At 42.8% G+C, this 16,774-nt stretch overlaps 1 protein-coding gene across 2 annotated transcripts in view; it reads left to right on the top strand.

The window, feature by feature from the left end:
* Positions 1–1,120: 1,120 nt before the first annotated feature.
* The window catches only part of arhgap35a (Rho GTPase activating protein 35a), a 120,688-nt gene continuing 105,034 nt past the window's right edge, over positions 1,121–16,774 (top strand). For both annotated transcript variants that reach the window (XR_009768892.1, XM_061681474.1), the window contains exon 1: positions 1,121–1,789. The gene's annotated coding sequence lies outside the window, so the exon portion shown is untranslated. The remainder of the gene's footprint in view (positions 1,790–16,774) is intronic.

Here is a 16,774-nt window from a genome sequence, read left to right as displayed (position 1 = left end):
ATCTTTATTTTAATAGTTTTTGTAATTAAAGTAATATGACTGAACTGTTTAGGCCAAAAACCAAGGCAGAAAAGAAAAACAAAATGGAACCCAAACAGAGGCAGATTATTTTTGCTGAAACTTCGACCCCTGTTAATCTTGCTTTGTGTGCCTGGGGTCGTGCAAGTATTACTTGAAAGTGACACGGTGTCCGATGTGATAGGACATGAGTTTTTGTGTTTATTCAAACAAAGGTTAGTGCACTTTGAACATGGCCAAGCTGTGTATATTTCATCTACTGTCGTGGAAAACAAACACGGGTATGTAGTAAACTCTTGGTGCTCCGACATTGGCTTACTCCCACTGCCCAAAAACGTGAAGCGCACGTTAAATACACCGAAGACTCAAATTTATTAGTGTCAGTCCTGTGATTGACAGGTGATCTGTTCAGGGTGTACTACATCTTTTGCTGAAAGTCATTTGGGAACGATCCCATCTTCTTGCGTGACCCCTGAGCAGGGTAGGCTGTACAGAAAAAGTAATTCTCTTTTTTTGATTCACAATGTCAGAGAGGTATAAATGGCACAGTATGTTACAATGAATAAGTATGTGAAGTACAACTGTGCTGCATCAATCGCAGGGCATAAATAAATTAAAATTATTTTATTTAAGTACATTGAGTTATTGATTATGTATTTATTTATGTAAAATATTCACTCTGAACAATAACTATAGTACCTATAACAATTGCAACATATTTACTCAATACTAACCAATAGCAGTAATCATTTGATTCATTTAAATGATACCTAATATTTTCAAGCTCACTGTATAGCATTATTATTATTATTAGTAGTAGTAGTAGTAGTCGTTTTTTATTATATATAATAATTGTCATTGTTTTCAATTTTTAAGGACATTGTGTTACATTATTATTTTCATAAATTTATTGTCATAAAATATTTCAAAACAGTGTTGAATTCTAAAGGTAGAGGAAGGGCTACGATACAATACTTTCAATAGTGCTGGTTAGTGAACGAGAGAGTGTGCGTGTGCGTGTGCGTGTGTGTGTGTGCGTGTGTGTGTGTGTGTGTGTTGTAATGGTGTGGGTGAACCACTGGGCGAGACTGTGTCTCTGTGTTGGCCGCGAAAGAGGAGGGGAGATGCAGCCTGGAGTCGGGAGAAGGGCCGCCGCCATTATTGGGAAGCTGACAAAAAAATAAGACATACCCACACATCGTCACACGTTTTTTTCTTTTTCTTTTTTTCTAGCTTGCCAGCAGCTCTACAACGCCAGCGAAAAGGACGGGAATCCAACCTTTTTTTTTTTCAAGCTCCGTTCGTATCATTGAAGACAGATCGCCCCTTTTCTACTCTCCTGGCGAATCTTTTATTTTGGACACAACAAAGGAAATAATTGCTCCAAACAACGTGGTGGCGAAGCAAGAGAGAAAAAGACTCCGAAAGGACGCTTTTTTAACAAGCAGACCCTCCATTTTTTTTCCTTCATTCCTCGTTCACAGGCGTGTTGAAGACGACTTTGTGCGACATTTTGGTTGCTTTTCCCCCTTAACTAGCATTTGTTGGTTAGCCCTCTGGTATACGCACGCACGCACGCAGAAATGCGAATGTAAAAACTTCAGACGTGAGGGTACAAAGTGACAAGAAATGGACACTTGAGCTCTTTTCGCCCCCTAAAAGCGGCTATTAATCGATGAGAGTGTTGGCGGGGAGTGTTTTTTGTGTGTCTCTTTCAAGACTGCAAGGACGTAAAGGAGTGGACGGAATCCGGAGAGGAAGGAATGTTATGGTACGTCGACTACTTCCTTTTAAATGTTCCATATCTGGAGTTTGCTCTGCTAAATAATGTGTGTATATCCACAGTTGTACCACTTGTTTCACTGCAGCTCGCGAATATAACGGAGTCAAACCCCATGCCGCCCCCAAAGGGCTTGTGTGACCCCAACCCCTTCCTAGTAATAATCATATTTCTCCGTATTGGATTGATGCTTGTGTGTTCATTTATAACCGATTCATGGGAAGTTTACAGAGGAGCGGAAGGAGCTCAATAAGCATGGACGCCGTCCAACCAAACATTCAAACAATCGATTGGAGCGCAACACCTGGAATGCATTGGTCGTGTCTGGCCTGCAGAAAAACTGCCCAATGTGTGTTGCGTTTAAGAAACAATCACCGCCGCAGGAGGAAACGACATTTAATTTGCTCATACATATTGTTCAACTGGTCAAAAATGAAGCATAGAGTACATTTAAGTAAGGTTTTGCCAAGTTCTCAAGTTGACATTTTGGGCACCAAACATCAAGAACTGAGTATGTGGGTAACCTGAATATTCCAACTATTATATTCAATACAATTTGTCATCTTTTCCGGATACATTTCATATCACATGCGGAGCTTTCTGGCGCTTCTCATGTTATGATAATGTCGCGGTAGATTTATAAGGGTTATCTCATGTTAACAATTAACATCGCCCAATCCATCCATCCATCCATCCATCCATTTTCTTCCGTTTATCCAAGGTCAGGTCGCGGGGGCGGTAGCTTTAGCAGAGACGGCCAGACTTCCCTCTCCCCAGCCACTTCATCCAGCTCTTCCGGGGGGATCCCGAGGCGTTCCGAGGCCAACTGGGAGACATACCGTTGAATCTATTTCCGTGCCAGAGCTAATAAACCCGTTTATGACGCTTACTGCAAAGTGGTCGTCGCCCCCACGAGCCACTCCCTTTCTCCCCCAGTGCGACCCCGCAGGGCATCTGGCCACTTCATTCTAGGAAACGTCTCTCTTACTGCCGCACTGGTTTAAGATTGATGAGGGACTTAAAGTGAGAGACAAGCGGCAGGTGCGGGTTTACACTTTTGTGTCATTGCCGTGTCGAAGAATGAAGCAGGAACTTTAATAGCAAATGAGGATGCTGGTTTGGTTTCCTTGTTAAGTCGATCATCAACATGCCTAATGGTTATGATAACCAGTGGAAGAGTGGTTGGAAGAGTCTATTCTGTGTGTTTAGTATCCATATTGTTTCACATGTCCCGATAACACTTCAGACAAAGTGTAAGAAAATGTAATTTAATGCTGGAATGATCTTAAAGCAAGTTCGTTCTCAATTTAATGATGATTCAGTAAAGCATATGCATATTTTACATACTATATTTCATCACATAATGGCCTCAGATGTTGCAATTAATCGCCAGGTGCAGTCATCCACCCCACCACAAGAGCACCCCACTCTATATCCAAACATTTACAAAGGAGTTTTCTTTTTACTAGGGCTGTCAATTGATTCATTTTTTAAAATCAGATTAATCACTCTTGAATTTTGATTAATCATAATTAATCACAGGTGTCAAGTACACCACACATAGTATCACATTTTGCTTTGAGTTGGTATTTTAAACTTGTTTTAAACTGCTTTGATGAAAAGAGTTCAGCGCTGCACAATATGCAAATTACCTTTGTTTTTTTTCGAAACTCAGGGTGACTTTTGAAGCAAGATTTGCCGTCAAGCACACCAGTCGGAGTCTCCTCACTCATCTTTTCACTGTCATAAGCGCCGACCTGATCACTGACCTTTTAGCAACCTGCACAGCATTTCAGATATCCATCCGCGGTTAAGGTAAAGGAGCGTAAATGGTCAAACTAAATTGTGTGATTAGTCTGACTTAATACATGATTAATGCAATAATTTTTACGATTAATCATGAGTTAATGGTTTAACTTTGACAGCCTTACTTTTTATATATTCGAAGAAGAGCAGCATCTAGAAGATGTATAGTGCAGGGATGGCGTAGTAATTGATAATTGTTTAATTAATCATTAACAATTCTCTTGATGGTGTGGAACTTACTGTCAATTAATCATGAAGCAGTTAATTAAATGTCTCGAATTAATGATGGTCATAACAATCAATTAGTTGATCAACTGATTGTTCAGTACTGTTTTTGGGTGATCAATCAAATTCAGCTGGCTCCAGCTCACCTTTGGCCCTAATGAGGACAAGTGAGATAGAAATTGAACATATGGTTGGAAAGGATTCTATTACTTGTGTGGAATGATTGTTGATTGATCGCGCCTGGAAGCAGATGCGGCACAGCAGAATGTCGATTGAACTAGTTTGCTGTCAGGATAAGAACAAAATCCACACAGACCTTGGCACAACTCCTTTGGGCAGCATTATTCTGGTCAGTATGACACTGGCATGAAAACTGGATTTCAGAACTTTCAGTGAGAGATCCTTTTACAAGAAAATATGAAAAATAGGATTCATGTTTCCTGTCATCAATCGGGAAATTTTGTGAAATACCAGTCCAATCAAGGCAAAATGGAGTGCACAACTAAGCTGTAACCTGCAGAGGTGCTGTTGATTTTCAACTAGTTTGCTGTCGAAAGAAGGCCAACATGTTGTCAGCTTTGGGAAGTCGCACCACATCCGCACTAGATGGTCTGCTCAGTGCTACACTGGCTTGGAAATAGGAGTTAAGATCATTCCGTGCAAGAGTTTCCCCATCCCTCTAAAAATAATACTGAAAGACCCTGCAAGGTGAATTGAGAGATTTGTTTCTAAATACATTACTCTTATTTTAACATACATGCAAATCAGTCACCTTTCGGGGAAATTTGCCGTTTTGAACTTAAAATGGGCCATTTTCGTGAATCGTATAGATTTGATGAGTTTTTCCTGGGGGAGGAGGGGGTCGCTGAGGTCACGCTGTTTCGTACTCCTCGAACGCTGGCAGCTAGATCCATTCCACACATCCACCATCCGCACACAGTTGTAATTGTGAATATTACTCCGCGGCGGACTAATATATGCGAGCGCATTGGCCTGAGGTTCCGCCTGTGCGGTCGGGACCTGCTTTCGAAAAGTCACAGGAGTTGACGAGACCAGAAAAAACACTTCCGGTGCAGTTGTTAAGAAGTAATGGTACTTTTACTCCGTTACAATGATCTAAATGTCGCTTGCTACTTTTATTGATCAATTATTGCTTATTTATCAACTATTTCGTGCGGGAGACTTTGACTCCCGCATTGGGCTCTGTTTGTGCCAATCGCTTAAGTCTAGTTCACCAATCAAACGACACAAGAAAGTCACATGACCTCACACAAAGTCATCCATTGGGCTTATATATACCTATATATATATATAGGTATTAACACTAGAGCTAACCCCGCTGATTGTCGCGCCTACGTGGGGGCCATGTTGGGAAGGTCGTCGTTACCATGAAGGCAACGGTGCGCTACTCGTGTTTACATTTAGACAAACAAAAACAACAGCTTTCATGTACAGTGATCCCTCGTTTTTCGCGGTTAATGGGGGCCAGAACCCTCCGCGAAAGGTGAAAAACCGCAAAGTAGATAAAATAGGTAATAGGTAAAAGGTAACCAGTATTTATACTTTACATATTTAAGACAAAGATTAGAACAGTACACGTTTACTTAAATCTTTAATTATAAAACCTTATACAGTAGTTAACATTCATCACCATTGCCGTCTGAGAGAGGCGAAGAGGCTCGCGTTGGTGGCAGAGGAGAGGCTATCACTTGACTCGTAGAGGCTTTAGGTTCACTCGGAGACTCTTCTGCTGGAGGGGCTGATGGAGTAGTGGTGATGGCTAGTTGTCTATGTTTTTTCTTTTGCTTCAAAATTCCCCTGTACAAGGACATAACGCCGTCTCTTATTACGCGGAGTTACCACACGTTTCGCTTCCTTATTGAAGCAGTTTTGGGGATGTTTGCTTCCTCTTTCTTGACGTGCCACACTGTAGATTCATTCACGCCATAATGGCGTGCCACAGATGCATAACTTCTGCCCTCTTTGATCATATCTAAAAGTTTCACTTTTTCGCTGATGGTCATCATCTGCTTCTTCCTCTTGGGCTCCCCGGAGGAAGCTTTCGCAGGGGCACAGCGCTTAGGTGGCATTGTAATGGCCTAACTAATCAAAAAAAGTTATCGCTTAAACAAAAAAAGTTATAACGAACACAACACTAAGATACAGTATGCGAGACAGTCAACAGCGGGGAGAAGACTGGCGAGGCACAACATGGGAAGATGCTGGGTGAGGCTGCGATGATGCGCAGCCAATCAGCTCACGGGATAAATCCACTCGTGCTCTCATTGGTCGATGTCGTGCCGGGAACCAATCACGCGCCTTGTATGAGTGCCCGTGGCATGTACAGTACAGTACAGGCATGTACAAAGCCTCTGAGTCAAATCATCTCTTTGTTTGGCATGCAAGGAAGACTCTCTCGTGCATCAACATAAAAAAATGCGTCTTTCCGCAATATGGCTGCTGATATGGCTGTTTTTTTTATTTGTATTTTTTGATGAATGTAGTTTTTTTTAAATATATATTTTGGAAAAACATGCGAAGCACTGAAGCTGTGAAGCGCGAAGTGGCGAGGGAACACTGTAATGTAGTATTTTTCTGACCATGTCTGCCCAAACTTGACAATTTCAGCTCACTTATAACTTGAGAAAACACCGTGCAGTAAATTGCAGATGATTTTTTTGTTTGTATTAGTTTTGACTGAGCGCACGCACGCGGGCACGCACACAGCAACATCAGAATTTGCATATTCACATTTTATTTTGAATTGTTTTTCTTGATGTTCATGCTGTGGTTAAAAAAATCTGAAGTTACTCCCTATTTAATCAGTACTTGAGTAATTATTTTACTGTGTACTTTTTACTCTTCCTCAAGTAATTTCAATTCAAGGACTACAGTTTACCTTTACTTGAGTCATATTATTGTCAAGTAACAGTACTCTTACTGTTACTTTTGTTTGGCTACTCGACCCACCTCTGGAGCAGACATCCTCTATTGCTACCTCTATTTTGCTCATCAGATCAGCCCTTGTCGTATTTGTTGCAATGGTCTTTTGTATTTTCGCGTTGAGATGCTGCGGGACGTGGCCATGGTTGTGGTCCCAGCGGACCTGCGAAGCAGACGTAACATCGGTGACAAGAGTTGATCCGCTAGTACATCTTGTATTAATTAGGAAGGACTGCTACGATTATCTAATTAGTTTACGGCTGTTACTGTTAAATGTATTAAGTGATGTTAGGGATTATGTCACAACATAGAATGAACTAACTTCAAATTCAGAAATGGCCAATAAAAACAGAAAAATGTTGTGCTTAATATTTTCCTGGAGGATGCATTTGGGATGAGCCTTTGAAGTTGTTAATAGTGAAGAATGAAGTGAAACAGTACTTGAGTGGTGTAAATAAGAAGAAAATCTGCGTGAATCAGAATCATCTTTATTTGCCAAGTATGTCCAAAACACACAAGGAATTTGTCTCCGGTAGTTGGAGCCGCTCTAGTACAACAGACAGTCAATTTACAGAACAAGAAAATGTCAGCACTTCTGGTCCTTGCTGATTGGGCTCATTGCAGCACGGTGGTCACACCTCCAAGCGACGTGCTCGCGGCCCTTGTACCGTCTGTCACCGGGTTGTGTAGATCCAGTCCTGGGAGTGGATCCCATTGCTGGGATTAGCAAGAGGCTGGCTTTGCTTGTCAGGCTGTGGGCCAGACATGTGGTTGCATACTCTGATTAGGACACTGGAAGTGAGATTAAGCCCCTCATTATCTTGACAGCTCAGAGTTTGGCAAGCTTCATAAGAGGAAAAGTGGAGGGGTGTGCTCTCCTTGATGTTTTCTACAGAATGAGAAATGGTCGTGTGGAGCCCTTTTAAATCAGTTAGCTCTACTGAGAGGAGGTTATTTGAAATGTGAACAAGGTTGTTTTAAATTTGAGCACCACCCCATTTGAAAACAGATAATCTATTTCCATGCCAACCCCTGTTTTTATTCCCAGCCTGTCACCTGCTCATTTGCAAATTTACCCCCATGAGCCTAGCTGTCAATACCATGTGACTTGACATGCCAAGGATTGGATTGCTTCGCTGCTAATCAAAAATTGTCTTTTCCTTAAATCTCTCACCCTCTCGATCTTCTTTCACAGCAGAAGCTTGCTTGTAAATCAATGTAAGCCTGTATTTGATGGAGAAAGGAGCTAATTATAGCAGGCAGCTTTGCAGTTTGGTGGTCCAGATTACAGTCAGTTTTCGCTCAATGGTGGCTTTGTTCTGGAGACCGATTATTAGCCAGAAAGAGGTGCATTCTGGGACGATTGCATTTGAAATTCCATCAGAAAGTGTTCCTCCCTAGGTTGAAATGAGGTTCTCTTCTCTCGCCAGTGTTTCAGACTATTTGCATATTATAGTTTTGATATAAAGACCTTTGTAGTTTTCCCCCTATTCTGCTTTAGCGGTACTTTTGAAGAATTGCTGAATTATGTCCAAGGGACTGACCTCAAGTCAGCAGTTCCACTTGTGCCTCGCATATACCTCAGAGGAGAAGATGACTATTCAATATCGCCAACTCTCATTGGCTTTATAATAAATTGCTCACTGAAGAACTGCAAACTGCTTTTTCCCTTTACATAGCCCACCTTGTAACGGTATTGTTTTCCAATTTAAATGGCTTATTAAGGGGGATTGCTTGTAGTAAGTAAGGCTTTTAGATATGATTAATGGTGTAATGGGTGGCTCCAAAGAAGTGAATACGATTAAATTGGTCTTATAAAAAAGACCTCACGGTGACACCGTTTTCATGGTAGCCTTGGAGATATAGGACCAAGATGTAAGACAAAGTTGTTGAATAGTGATGCAATTTCAGGGGTGGAATGACTAACAGTTTTTTTTATACTTGACTACAATCTAGTGACAGATGAGTCGAAGTCGATTAATTGATATCATTGATATTTTTTGAGCAGAGTACAAGATCTTTGTTCCATGAATTGTTTTCACGTAAAGACATTTTGACGGACAGGCATAGAAAGAAAGAAAAACTGATTACAAATTCAGCTTGCCATTATGCTAATTGTATTCATTGTAATTAGTTGAGTCCTGCACATATTTCTTTTCAACAAACATGCCCTTCTCATCTTGTGTTCCATAGCATTGCAAATAACTTCTTTGATTACTATGGTCGTTACCACACAGTTGTTCACGCATCCATCCATCCATTGTCCGTACCGCTTATCCTCACTTGGGTCGTGGGCCTGTCCCAGCTATCTTTGGGCAAGAGGCGGAGGACACCCTGAACTGGTTGCCAGCCAATTGCAGGCCAGATGTAGACAAACAACCATTCACACTCACATTCACACTTATGGGTAATTTAGAGTAGGGCAGCAGCTATAGAATATTTTTAGTATTCGAGTATCCTACTAAAAACAACCAATTGTTTTTCTTTTTCAAATAAGCAACCTTATATTCTTATATTCATGTTGATCAGCAAACTATTTTCTTGTCTCGAAATATTTTCAGTGAGCAGCTTAGCATTTTTTCTTCTTAGTATTCTTAGGATTTCTTGTGAGTATAAAAAACATAAGGCATTAATTAAAAAAGCCATAAGAGCATGTTGTCCAACTTTCCTTCAACAGCGAGCATTTTAGGATGTGACATAATAATACAGTCGGTTCGTGGCTCTGCGTTTATTATCTTAGACCAGATTAACAAAATTAAAATGAAGATGAAAATGAAGACACCTATTATCTTAACACATTTTTTTCACAAACTTTGCCACTAGCAATCTTTCTGTGGTTGTTGTTTTCACCGATAGTACTTTGACTCAAAATATAGCCACTTGCAGATACGATGTAAAGACTTACCATAATGCACAACTACAGTGTGCGTGACTATAACGTGACATAACGTATTCAGGATGCTTGTTAAACACTGTGAGATGTGGCTCAGCTTGACAATTAACTCTTTCCTGCATTAACAGCTACTGTGTTTTCCAATAGTATTGTAATGCCATCAGAAATGGTCAGTGAGGAAGGGAGTCTCCAGTACACTTTCAGTTGCTTTGTTAAAGTTGTGGCAACACAAGAACATCACAAACGTACGAGCTGGTGTCAGCCACAATGCATGCCAACAGCGTCTTCCCAGACTGACTTTTCCTTACGCTTACATCACAGTACTGACCCCCACCCCTCTTAAAGGCTTGCACACATAATTACAGATACGGCATCAAACTAGGAGAGCTCATGGTGAATATGTTAAATAACCGTTCCCCAAGGCAGAGAAAATTCCTTGAGCTTTTTCTGTATTCGAAGTACTCGAAACATTCAAGTATTCATTGCAGCCCTAATTTAGAGTCTTAAATTAACCTACCATGTATGTTTTGGGGAAGGAAACCGGAATAACCGGAGAAAACCCCCACGGGTAGAACATGCAAACTCCGCACAGGCAAGGGCGGATTTGAAACCGGGTCCTCAGATCTGTGAGGCAGAGGTGCTACCCGGTCGTCCAGTGTGCGCGCCGTTGTCCACGCATTTGTGGACATTTTGGTGATGAAGAGTACATCTGTATGTTTTATTATTTAAGTGGCCTTTGTCATTTTACTCTGTGCAGGAGTTCTTGACTTTCTTGGTAACCTGACTTGTAGTTTTGACGGGTGGTCGCAGTTATTATAAAGCTCTTATGTTGAGTATAATACAGTAGGCCCCCACAAATTTGCGGTTCAGCACCCGCTGATTCATCTATTTGCGGATTCCCCCCCCCCCCAAATTATTTCAAATTATTTTGCCAATTTTCTTTTTCAATATTTTCAAACGTTTTGGAGGCGGGGCAATCCAGAAAACATGCTTTGGCCTCCAGAGGCCAGTGTGGTGCACTCATGCAGATAATAAGATTAGATAATATAGACTGTCGTGGCTATGCTGCAGTAATAGTAAAAACTAATTATTTGAAGAGGAGAAAGAATATATGACCATTAGTGAGTGTATATGAGTATTGTTATATCATATTTCTGTGTACTGGTATGTTGCTGCGCTGTTTGTGCTTTAGAGGTATATTTGTAACGTAAATGTTTTTACTGTGACATTGATGCTAATTTATTAGCACATCTATGGCGTTTCATATTATATCTTAGCTTTAAGCTTGGGGACGTTTGTAAGACGACACTGTGTGTTTTACATAGCAAGCACACATGGACTTGTTGAAGAACTGTTCAGTGTTTGCCAAAATTCACACCACACACTCAGGGTGGGCAAAATAATTTGTCAGGCTGGTGAAGTTGAATTGGCGTCATAGTATCGGAGCATTTTTACAAGAAGTCTCTGTGCCGATACTCTATGTCTATAGATGCAATAATATTTTGCATAGATCCCCGCTGCCCACTTACATTCAGCAGCACTCTCAATCCAAGCGACCTGTGTTTTTCTTTGTTTTGATGACTCAGAGTAAATCCGTTCAAAAAAACAATTGAATCACTGTTCCTGGGGCATCTGCTTTGGACTGAAAATACTGTTTTGTCCATTTTCCCATGTCCCTTACCACATCATGTAGTTTTAAGGCATTAGCCACATACTTGTGCGGTTCAATTATGCCAAGCAGAATGTCAGCCAAAACATTTTGAAAATCCTGATTGAAGTTGTGTGAAACTCTCCAGCAATCTTGGTAAATACAGTTCAAATTTGTCCCAAGTTTTTGTTTCCTCCGTCATTGGACGTGTCACTTAACTATCTCAAGGTACAGTAATTAAAGCTGGCCACTTAAGTCAGATGGAGCGATAGAGTATGAATATTTTAATTTGACCAAACCAACTTTTTCCAGTATTTAAGAGTTATATTGCCTCTATGGTGCTTCAGTAAACATCCATCCTTCCATTATCTGATTGTCCTCACAAGGGTCGCGGGAGCGCTGGAGCCTATACCAGCTATCATCGGGCAGGAGGCGGGGTACACCCTGAACTGGTTGCCAGCCAATCGCAGGGCACATACAAACAAACAACCATCCGCACTCACATTCACACCTACGGGCAATTTAGAGTCTCCAATTAGTGCATGTTTTTGGGATGTGGGAGGAAACCGGAGTGCCCAGAGAAAACCCACGCAGGCACGGGGAGAACATGCAAACTCCACAAGGGCGGGGCCGGGAATTGAACTCAGAACTATGAGGCTGACGCTCTAACCAGTCGTCCACCGTGCCGCCTCAGTAAACATAAAATTAAAATTAAAATCGTCCATGCATTCCCGAGTCCCAGACGTTTTTCTGCCATTTTACCTACACACACCCTGCGGTGGAAACACAAACCCGATTAGCATTTACCTGATACAAACCACACTGTACCTTGGTGGAGAGAACTTAACTGTAGTGTTTGGTGGAAATGTGGCTTTTGACAAGAGTCGCAAGAGTGATAGACTGGAAGTTGTAAATAGGGGACATGAGGGCAAAGCTTGTTGAATCAATGTACCTTTCAGGAGTAGAATGGCTTGTCACATGGGTGATTTCGACTGCTTTTGTACCCTTTATACTTTTACAGTTTGGGAACACAATGATTTTTTTGGGGGGGCCCTGGAAAGGTGCCAATAGATACCTTGTAGTTAAATACGTTGTAACTCACCCAGAAGGGTTTGTATGGATTGTAGGATTGTATGGATCGACATGGACTCTGACTGTACACCAGTTGGCTAGTAAGTTGTAGGAAAACAGAGTGAGAGCGAACAAACTGCTGTTCGTTTCTGCTTCAAGGCTGTGTTCCTGGTATGTGCCCTTTCAGCTTTGCTCTGTGGGATCAACCAATCAATGATGGCCATAAGTAACTCTGCTGCTTGGCTATTGGCCACAGCTGAATTCCATGACTCAGTATGTCAGTCGATAAGATGTTATGATTGAGTCGTTGCCAGTGAAATTAGGCCACTGCCTGGAGTTCACTAGGTTGGACTTTCGCTGCTTTAAAGTGAACTCCGATTGCAATTACATGTTTGGTATATATGATCTCTTCCGACTTGAGTAACATAAAAATAAGATACAACTTTCGGTAATAATTTCTAGATTTATATATTTTTACAAATCGTAATTTCAACATAGGCCGCCATTGTTTTTTCGTCGCAGTGTATTGTGGTTAGTGACGTCAAATGGGGATTTGCCCGACACCCGGAGTTTTTAGCAGTAGCCACAGTAGCAGCCCCTGGCAGCTATGAACGCTGTTCAGCCATTTCAGTTTGTGATCAGGAAAATGAGGAGACTGAGGAAGTCACAAGAAATGAGGATGAAGATGACAGGCGTGAAGAAACTTGAGTTGGTCTTTTTCAGTGGTGTATTTGTAGCTACTGCTTGCCAATGCCTACTGAGAAAGAGAGTATCTTTTGTAAAGAGCACCGTTTCATTTCTGCCGCTGCTCATGGTACTTGTTCGTGTTGCCCGATGTTATAAATGTATTCAGTGATAACTCAAAGTCAAGTTACACGCATACCTATTTTACTATTTTTCACTGCTAAGTCGGTGTCCGGTGGCGATGGTTTGTTTACAATAGCTGCTGCTGCTAAAGTGAGCTGATCATGGTAAGCGGCAAGCACCTTCTGTCTTTCACGTCTTTTTGGTTGGCTTTCGCTTGTCACACGCGGCCGTTTAGGCTCCTTGTGAGGAAAGGTAGTCGGCACTGCATTGGAATTAAGCCGTCGTTTATACCCAGACACACCGGTGAGCTTTCTCTTGAGCTGGGGGCGATCAAAGGCTTCGAACAACCGCAGATCTTTCGGCAGCTCAACTCTTCCGGCCACATCCTCCCACCGTTTCCTCAACTTTTTGGGAAAGCTATGAATGCTTACCTCCTTTTTTGCATTCCGTCCCTATTGGAAATTTCATCCCAAAGCGGAATTAACTCTTTTTTTTTTTTTTTTTTTTTTTCACTAACTATAAAAGTTGATCGCAAGTGGCTAGCTTAACTTTTTGCGCACGTTAAACATGGTGGCGACAGTGTATCAAATTATGGTCTAAACAAAATAGTTTTTTAACTTATAGGAATAATTTACAAATATATATCATTGTATTTCAGTCGTAGAGGTCAGTAGTTGTATAATTAAATGTATTTGTGATTTCAATCGGAGTTTACTTTAATAGGTCACGGAGAAACCGTGACCTATTAACATTGGACATTATGTGTATAATAATCTGATTGCTTTTGAGTGAGTCATTGTTTAATCCGAGTATGCTCGCCAGACATACGTAAAATCTTGACATATTGTGCACTTGTTTTTAAAGATGATGTTATTTTTATTTATTTATTTATTTATTTTAAACCTGTCCTGTTCAGCTGCCTGGTCTTGCAGAATGGTGGATCTGTATGCCTTTGTACTGGAACAGTTTTGCTGTGCAACAGGGGAGTTTGAAATGCTCCCTCTGTTTATTTTTAAATTTTTAATTGTTCTGATGTTTATTGAATATGCAGCCCGACAGAAAAGGGTTTTAAGGGACAAACAGAGGGACAGAGTGGACTAGGGGTGAAAACCACAGCAGAACAATCGTGAGACAATCTAGATATTTGAACACAAGTAACATTACAACAGTTATTTGTAGATTGGGGACACACACACCCGGTGAGGACATGCTATAACTAACCAAGAGAAACAGATAAGAGAGAAATGAAAAGGGCAGGACAGGCTGTGGGAAAATGAGCAAGGCAGTGCGACTGTCGAGTGGTGCGGTGGGATTCTTTTTTTAGTGTCTAAACACCTGTAAGAACCTGTGAGTTGATATGCTAGTATAACCTGTGTTGTTAAAAGGGTTTCCAGCACAAGTAATTAAAGTGTATAGTGCTTCTATCGAACTTATTAGTGAATGAACGCCATATCTCATGCATGTTAGTCAACTGGTGTACGGAGTTGCTTAGCCGGCACATCGAGGAAGCCACAAGGGGGCGAGTCAGCGAGCCCGTTCAGCAGGGGACCCAACCAGAGGGACGCCACCGACCAACCAGGACCAAGGGAGTTCCGGGGTTGTCGGGCGCGGTCCCCCGTGTCTGCCCTCCCCGAGCTCCTCTCTCTCTCTCTCCCCCTCCCACACCCACCCTTGTCTCGCACCTCTCGCCGACGCCATCCCCCCGCCCCCCCTCGCCGCCTCAGCTCCTCCTGCGGCCCGCTCGCTCTACAGCGCTCCCCCGCCCGGACCTCGCCGCTTCCCCCCGGGGCCGTGGAACCATAGTGCTCGCTGCGCCCTTCCTCCATCAACCCGAGGAACGGGGCCCCCCGCCCCCGGCGCGGCTGTCGATCGGGGCGGGGACCGGCCCACGACCGGGGAGTCAGGGGTCTGCGGCGATGTCGGCAGCCCACCCGACCAGTCTTGAAACACGGACTAAGGAGTCTAACGCGCGCGAGTCGGGGGGTCTGCAGACGACACCCCGAGGCGCAATGAAAGTGAGGGCCGGCCACGCCGGGATCCCGGCGCCGGGGAAGGAAAGAAACTAAAAAATCCCCCCCAACGTCCCGGGCGCACCACCGGCCCGTCTCGCCCGCCGCGTCGGGGAGGTGGAGCCCGAGCGCGCACGATAGGACCCGAAAGATGGTGAACTATGCCTGGGCAGGGCGAAGCCAGAGGAAACTCTGGTGGAGGCCCGCAGCGGTCCTGACGTGCAAATCGGTCGTCCGACCTGGGTATAGGGGCGAAAGACTAATCGAAGCATCTAGTAGCTGACCGAGCCTGACCGAAGCGCCCCGACCAGTCCCAAGGGGAGGAGCACGGGCACTGGACCGAAGCCCCCCACCCCCGCCACACACACACACACACACACACACACCCAGCGAGCCCCACCGCTGCCACAACCCCCAAAGAGCATGGGGGCCCCAGCCACCCACAGAGCGCAACGCAGGAGCGAGCCCAAGTGCCCGTCGTGAATTGGGTTGGGCATTGAGAATCGAGAACTGACCGGAACCGCCCAAACCCAAAAACTCTAGCCTCCAGCCCCCAGCCCCAACGCCAACAGTCCGCCCACCCGAAGAAGAAGCGGTGAAAACCAACGAAGAAGAATGCGCATGAAGACTAAATTTTTTAAATTTATTTAAATCTTGTAGCATTTCTTTTAAATGCAGTTTCCAGTCACGTGCTTTTTTAAAAAGTACATCTGTATGTTTTATTATTTAAGTGGCCTTTGTCATTTTACTCTGTGCAGGAGTTCTTGACTTTCTTGGTAACCTGACTTGTAGTTTTGACGGGTGGTCGCAGTTATTATAAAGCTCTTATGTTGAGTATAATACAGTAGGCCCCCACACATTTGCGGTTCAGCACCCGCTGATTCATCTATTTGCGGATTCCCCCCCCCCCCAAATTATTTCAAATTATTTTGCCAATTTTCTTTTTCAATATTTTCAAACTTTTTGGAGGCGGGGCAATCCAGAAAACATGCTTTGGCCTCCAGAGGCCAGTGTGGTGCACTCATGGAGATAATAAGATTAGATAATATAGACTGTCGTGGCTATGCTGCAGTAATAGTAAAAACTAATTATTTGAAGAGGAGAAAGAATATATGACCATTAGTGAGTGTATATGAGTATTGTTATATCATATTTCTGTGTACTGGTATGTTGCTGCGCTGTTTGTGCTTTAGAGGTGTATTTGTAACGTAAATGTTTTTACTGTGACATTGATGCTAATTTATTAGCACATCTATGGCGTTTCATATTATATCTTAGCTTTAAGCTTGGGGACGTTTGTAAGACGACACTGTGTGTTTTACATAGCAAGCACACATGGACTTGTTGAAGAACTGTTCAGTGTTTGCCAAAATTCACACCACACACTCAGGGTGGGCAAAATAATTTGTCAGGCTGGTGAAGTTGAATTGGCGTCATAGTATCGGAGCATTTTTACAAGAAGTCTCTGTGCCGATACTCTATGTCTATAGATGCAATAATATTTTGCATAGATCCCCGCTGCCCACTTACATTCAGCAGCACTCTCAATCCAAGCGACCTGTGTTTTTCTTTGT

The sequence above is a fragment of the Phycodurus eques genome, chromosome 7, assembly GCF_024500275.1.
Source record: "Phycodurus eques isolate BA_2022a chromosome 7, UOR_Pequ_1.1, whole genome shotgun sequence".
NCBI classification, from domain to species: Eukaryota; Metazoa; Chordata; class Actinopteri; order Syngnathiformes; family Syngnathidae; genus Phycodurus; species Phycodurus eques.
Note: the sequence above shows the minus strand (reverse complement) of the source record. Positions and strands in the feature narration are given on the sequence as shown.